General features: G+C 38.9%; 1 long non-coding RNA gene across 2 annotated transcripts in view; it reads right to left on the reverse strand.

The window, feature by feature from the left end:
- Positions 1-6,531, reverse strand: part of LOC125700348 (uncharacterized) — a 46,845-nt gene extending 40,314 nt beyond the window's left edge. For both annotated transcript variants that reach the window (XR_007379869.1, XR_007379868.1), the window contains exon 1: positions 6,447-6,531. This is a non-coding gene — a long non-coding RNA (uncharacterized LOC125700348). The remainder of the gene's footprint in view (positions 1-6,446) is intronic.
- Between the last annotated feature and the right edge of the window lie 207 nt (positions 6,532-6,738).

The following is a 6,738-nucleotide window of genomic DNA, read 5'->3' on the forward strand; positions in this document are numbered from 1 at the left end:
TAACTGCATAGTGGGTTGGGTTTTTTTGGGTTTTTTTTTTTTTTTTTGCAACTATTTGCTGAATGAGGCATTCCTAAAAACCCAGAGCATTTGTTGTAGAAGCTGCTCTCTCCAAGGGTCTAAGGCAAGGGATGATAAGGTGCAATAGTCATTGTAAGAAGCCTTTCAGAAAGCACAATGCAAGTCTTTCTATACTTACAAGACACACACAACCATAAAACCGAGGGAATTGTGAAACGTTACTGTCAGTGAATGCAAAGTTAGAAGAGTCCTCTCACAAGTCATTTCCTTCAGATTCATTGTTTTTGATCTTTACTTCTTTGTCTGTTACCCTGTCACAGCTGGATACAAACCTCACAGTTTAAGCATCCTCTGAGGCAGCTGTACAAAAGAGCAGTTAACTGAGCAAAGCTGCTCTCCAGTGGAGGGGAGATGGATAGTGATGCTTTCCGCTCATCTGCTACAAACCCTTCGAGGCTGGGATAACAGCAGCAGGGCTGAACTGGCCTATTCTCCAGTGGCAGGTGTTTGCAGAGCTTTTGAAAGGTTTGGGAAATGAACTGTGTTTTCTGAGAGCTCACAATGAAACCATACATACTGTCATCCAATATCACACCAGGTTTGGAAACTGAACATTTCTCTTGTGCCTCCAGAGCAACAATATTTTTCTGATGCATCTTATATTCCAAAATGCTCTCCCTAATCATAGCTTCCCATAAGGAGTAAATCTCCAGAATTCGTACATAGTGCAATTTAAAAGTGTCAAGCCAACAGAGACTGAAATTCTGATGTAAGTAGACTGCAGAGCAGGTAATGAATAGCTCTACTCTCTCAGCAAGCCACAGGAAACACAGTTGTCATACAAGTGAAATGCAGGTAAACAACTGTTTTTCTCCCTCAAGAAAAAAAAAAAGTAGTAAAAAGCAGAGAAAAGGAAACAGAGTAGACTCCCAGCTTCTAAGCAGAAGAGTGAAGAGGGCCAGCAGCAGACTTTGCACAACTGCTCTACTGGGTCTGATCTGAACTATATGGCATTGGTCCCTCTGTTTTAACAGCCTTCTTGCAGCAGCTGGAGGCTTTGCAAAAGAAAACAGTTTACTTTCTCTGGAACAAAGTTCAAGATCACATGGTTTTATGTGTCCTACCTAAATAAACATCATTGCTGATATACCACAAAATGCAGATGAGTAGCACAGGTTTGTTCATAAATCCCAATAAGGAAGAGTTACTTTCTGACATTAAGTGCTCTTACACTACACCATAAAAGCTTCAGCCCCTATTTTCTCTGTATGTTACCTTTGATTATCGTTTTCACTCCTGAATCAAAAGCATGAAGGAATTACCATCTCACCACAGTGCTGGGCTCTAATCCAGAATCACATTTCTGTTAGCAACAAGCAGCAGAAGAGAATGCAAAGTCTCAGCAACTAGCAGAGCTCCTTCCTCCACTGAGCCTCCAGAAGGTGTCTGCCTTAAGCTTGACAGTTCAGTTCCCAGTACTGCTTACACACTTGCTGTTTTGAATATTTTAATATCTACTTTTTGTTAATGTCAAATAAACCTCAGCTTCTTCACATATTTTAGTGATTAGGAGTGAAGGTCTTCAAAAAAAAAAAAAAAAAAAAAAAATCAAAGGCTCAGACATTCAAAGACTTCTGGTAACCTTAATGAGCCCAATAAATAACAGAAAGAAAATCAGGGGTTTATACCACCTTTTTCCTCTCCATATTCTTTACTGGGGAAAGAGAATAGAGGACAAAGGATAAAGATGATTTCTTGTTACCTCAGAGGAATCCCCAGCAACCGCAGGAAAATTGGAAAGTTTGCTACAGCAAACCGTTCTCTCCCTTCAAGTAGGGGAATCTGGAAATACTAACATGGAAAATCCATAGCAAAACTTTCAAAAAGCAGAAGGCGGCTTGTTGTGAGAAAGAAACAGTTTATGATGCTGTCTGAAGTCTCACTGGAAAGCACTCCTGCCTCTGCTGGGCAGATAAAGTTACAAAAATGGCTGCATTAGCTAGAGCCTCGTGTGAAAAACAATATTTCATCACAGCATACCTGCTTCTCACACGGAAAGGAAGTAAAATTCAAGGCGGAGTAAAGCACAGAAGAGTGCAAGGCAATCAGTGAAGGATGTGCTAAGGAGAAAGCGTGCAAAAGCATATCACTGAAGCGATAGGATGCCAGTAACCTTCCTTACCTCTAGCTTCTGTAACAGCCAAACATGCTGCAATCCTCAACAAACCTGGAAATCACTACTGACAGTTGGTAAATGAGAAGATCAAGGACACAGAGGCTGAGGGTTAGGTTTTTTTAAAGGATAAAAGTCACAGCAAACAGCTGAAGACAGTCCCTTAAATTCTAGGCGTATTTATTTTCACGTAACAGTCAGTCATTCAGAGTTCTGATTTATTCCTGTCAGAAAAAAAAAAAAAAAAAAACACCATAGCAAAAGAAAGCCCAAACTAAGCATTCCTCCTGTATTGATCCATTGTCTTTCACCTAACTCATAATTTCACTCTTTCAGAGAAAATGTAGTTTCGTCCAGGCTTGAGCTAAAAGGCTCCAAAAGATGTATTCTAAAAGTTGCCATATGCCTCTTCTATTTGGAGGGGAAAAAAGAAACCAACCTAATTGAAGAGGAACAGATATTTCAGAAATTTGTATTCTGCTTCTGTACACCCAAGGGAATTCAACAATTCAGCTAAAATGAGTAGTCAGTTGTTTTTGTTGTTCTTCATTTGCAAATCTCTGGAACATTTTGAGCTTTAATCAGATCACTAAAAGGAGACATTTTGTGATTTTGCTGGATCATATGGGCATCATCTACGTCTTTCACTTGAACAAAGGCTTTTAGTGGCAGAAGCCTCTAACATCATCCCCTAAAAATACGCAACTTAGGTGCTCTTAGGTTCTCAAGTGAGCACAACACACTGCAGTCGCTGCGATTTTAAGTAATTATGTCAGTTATTACCAAATATTATTTTACTTCCCACATTATATCAGAAAGATTAATAGGTGTTGCAGTACTGGGGGCTGTGTTAATAGATTTAAAGGCTGAGGAGAGGCAGAACCTCCATCGCCACTAATGGGAATATTTAAAAGCAACCCAAGAAGTACACGGCTTCACTGCAATAAGTTTTCCATTTCTGTACTTCAACGACTTTTTGATTTCATGGATAACTCAACTGCACACACATCAATTGTATATAATGACAAGTTCAGTATTCAAAAATAGAAAAAATGAGAACACAATGTCACTAATTCTTAGAAGAAAGTACAGAAGACACAAAGAATGAATTATGTTAACTAAATCACTAATCACTAACCTTGAATCTGGAAGTTTACTTGAAATTGAGTATCCCTTTCACTAATGGATGAATGGAAATAAACTGAAACTGTATTACAGTTAATTTTCTTCTGACCACGCAGGTAAATTTCCTTCTTTTTATTACTTATTTTTTTAATTCCTAAAATGAACTCAAGATCTCTGCAAAGTAAAGCAAAACCATCAGTTCCTTTGAATGACTGGGACGGAAGGGTACAGAACGGTGAAGAAGAATATCCTGAGGGTACTACATTCAATATTCAATCCAAAGTTTACCAGAAGAGGATTTCCAGTGCTCCTCACTTACAGGAACTGCTCTAAGAAACCAGAAATTAGGGTGAGAGTTGATTTTATTGGAGTCCTTTTTAAAGCATTACCCTGTAATAGAATGCAAATTCATTTACAGGGAGTCGCATTTCCTGGGCTCAGTTTCAAAGGAGGTCATGCTTCCAATAATTAAATTGTGTACAGAAGGCAGTCACTTAAATTACACCCTGTTAATTTTATGCAAAACAGAACCCTATTGATTTCCTACACTTTCCCAGTGTTTAGCTGAAGTTACACACACCCCACCAAATATCTGAAACAGATTTTTTCCATTACTGGAAATCTGAAAAATGATGCGTAGTATTACAACCTAATGATAAATCTGTGTATTAAGAGTGGCAAAAAGAACTGGAACGGGGCAGTTGCCACAGATTTTACGCTCCCAGCCAAGGAGTTTACTTGGTGATCTACTTGGGAATTCACCCTGGCGCATTTCTTTTTATACATTCTATTGCCATTCCCCTGAAGTGTTCAGCAATTCTAACTTTGCCCAAATAAGTTGTCTTTCTTTCCTCTCACATGGAAATTTTAGCAATCTCTACAGCCATTTCTTCTAATCCTTGTCTCTTGCAATAATATTATCATCACTATTAGAATGAAGTGCCATTACACCAGTGGACAATGGAAGAATGAGCAAGATGCTGTGTGACTGGGAGTAATGAGACATCTGACTCCCAAATCCTCAGTACTTTAGACCCCACTGTGACCTGCGTTTTGGGACTATACCCCATGCTGCGACCTGTCAAGGCAATGCTTTTTACAGGAAATGCAAGGAAAAAAGAAACCTAAATTCCTCAGCCTGCCTCTCTAGAGCTCAGCACCATCAACTCCAAGATGATTAGCACAGAGCTAGTCTGCAAAGTAAAGTCCACTCAAGTCAAGGGAAATATCTCAATTATTTGAAGGGGGTTGCAGATTGGAGTTACAATTGAAGCTTACTTTCTCAGCTTTATCTCAAGGTGAAAGCTGACCGCCAAGCGCAGCAATCAGCAGCAGCGTCATTACCAACCACAATTATTTAAGACCATTGAAATACATTACTCCATGAAAGTAATTTCCTTCTGTTTCTTTATCTTAGAGTGAAAATATTCAGGGTGGCTCTCTGCATTGCAATCACGTGGAAATTAGTTCAATTTCTCATAATAGTCATCTGACGGTTACGCAAAATGTAAAATGAAAAACTTAAGTTTGACGTAAGAACAGTAATTCCCCCCTTCCTCAAACGCAAGTGCAAGCATTAAAGGACCCTGAAATAGTGTTTTTTAAAACATATTTTCCTTCCAAAGAAAACACAAGGTATTTGTGCCATATACACAGCTTTCATGAGCTATTACGTATGCTTCACAAGAAAATACCTCAGCAGACAGAAATGCAATGCAACAAGTTTGATAAATCAGATTTCAGGCATCTCAGATGGAAAACCTTGAGAGACCATTTGATTTACGTAGCGGCTCAGAAACTACGCTGTGCACAAACCACCTTTCTAGTATGCCTGGAACATGGCCTATGCCACACAGAAATCAGAGTCTGAAACCACATATTTAGGAATCAAAACTGTTTAAGTGCCACAAAATAACCCGTCAGCTGAGCCAGGCAGGACATGCCATCAGAGTCAAATAAAAGCAATTCTTTAACAAACCTCAGCTCAAAACACAGGAGGTAAAGAGTTTTTATTACTACAGTTTGCTTTGTCATTAAAGGCAGTTACATCAAACCTAAAAGATGTTGTGTCCATGCAATGCCTGCTGACATAGCAAGCACAGGAAGCTCAAGTCCACATCTGACTCCATCTTTGATTGAAGTTGTATGTTCCTCCTTGTGGTTTGATCCAAGTGATTATCCATCCAGCCTAATCTGTACACTCAGCATCAGCAAAAAGACTGTTTAGCTTATCAAAATCTGTTTAAATATCCAGAAGTGGCTTGGCTACAACACAAAAATATTCAGAAGAAAGCGATCATCCAATATACCACAGGCACAAAAAGAACCACTGGAGGAAAGAAAGCCTGACTTGTTCAAATTAAAGCCAGGGTACTAATTATTTAATGACTACAAGTAAAACTGCTGGCATAGGGTAGCTAGAGCATTTGTCAAAAATCACTTCTTTAGAGATTTAAGTACTGGCTGAAGTAACATCCAGTAGTGATTGTGCAGGAGGAACTGTTTCTGCTTTAGAACAGGAAGATGAGTTTGTATTAGAGCACAGAAAGCTGTAGGATTCCCAGCAATGGTAATAGCCAGCAGTATGCAGAAGGTTAGAGCTGTATGTCTACTCACCTCAAAATCCACTAAATTTGGGTAATTGAAATAAAGTCAATGCTTGTCTCTTATTTAAGCAACTCATTCCACTACACTGCTCAGAGATACCAACTTATTGCCTACTGAATGTAGAAAAAGAAAAAAAACAAACTAGGAAGCACAACAGAAATTCCACCGTTCTGCACTAAAGAACTCCTCAAAAGATCACCCTCTGAAATTACTCTTAGCCTTAAAACCAAAATAATTTTGTCCGCTCTTAAAATACAAAGAAATTGTCTGCAGTTAAATTACTGATCCTAATGAAACGCTAGCAAAGCACAGCTAAAAAGGCTTCTCTTGCTTCTAAGGCCTGGGGTTGCAAACTCTAAGGCACATTACAAATTTTCGGATAAGCCAAAGTTCAAAGTCTCATGCTTTGAAAAACCACAAAACAACGCTACAAACTGTAGGTAAAGGCAAATGCAGATACGTGGTTCTAAATTATCCCACTCCAAAAAATAAATAAATTAATTAAAAAAAAATTACTTACCCATCCTTAGAATGGATGTTAACTAAATAATCCAAGAAGAGAGATCTCCATATAGAAATCCTCCCCTTCTCACAGCCAACCCTTAAATAAGGCTTAGGGAGAATGGAACCTGGTTCCACCCCTTCTGGTCACTTCGGTGAATTGCTTTCACCTGTGCTCGCCAGGTGTTCAATCATTGGTTCAGGCCATGACTTAGCAGATCCACAGACACAAGAGTTTCCTGAACAAGAGTATAATCTCATGTGTGCAAAAAGGTTAGTGATATTTGAAACACTGGAATAGAGTAGTGTGA

Source organism: Lagopus muta, chromosome 14, assembly GCF_023343835.1.
Source record: "Lagopus muta isolate bLagMut1 chromosome 14, bLagMut1 primary, whole genome shotgun sequence".
NCBI lineage: Eukaryota > Metazoa > Chordata > Aves > Galliformes > Phasianidae > Lagopus > Lagopus muta.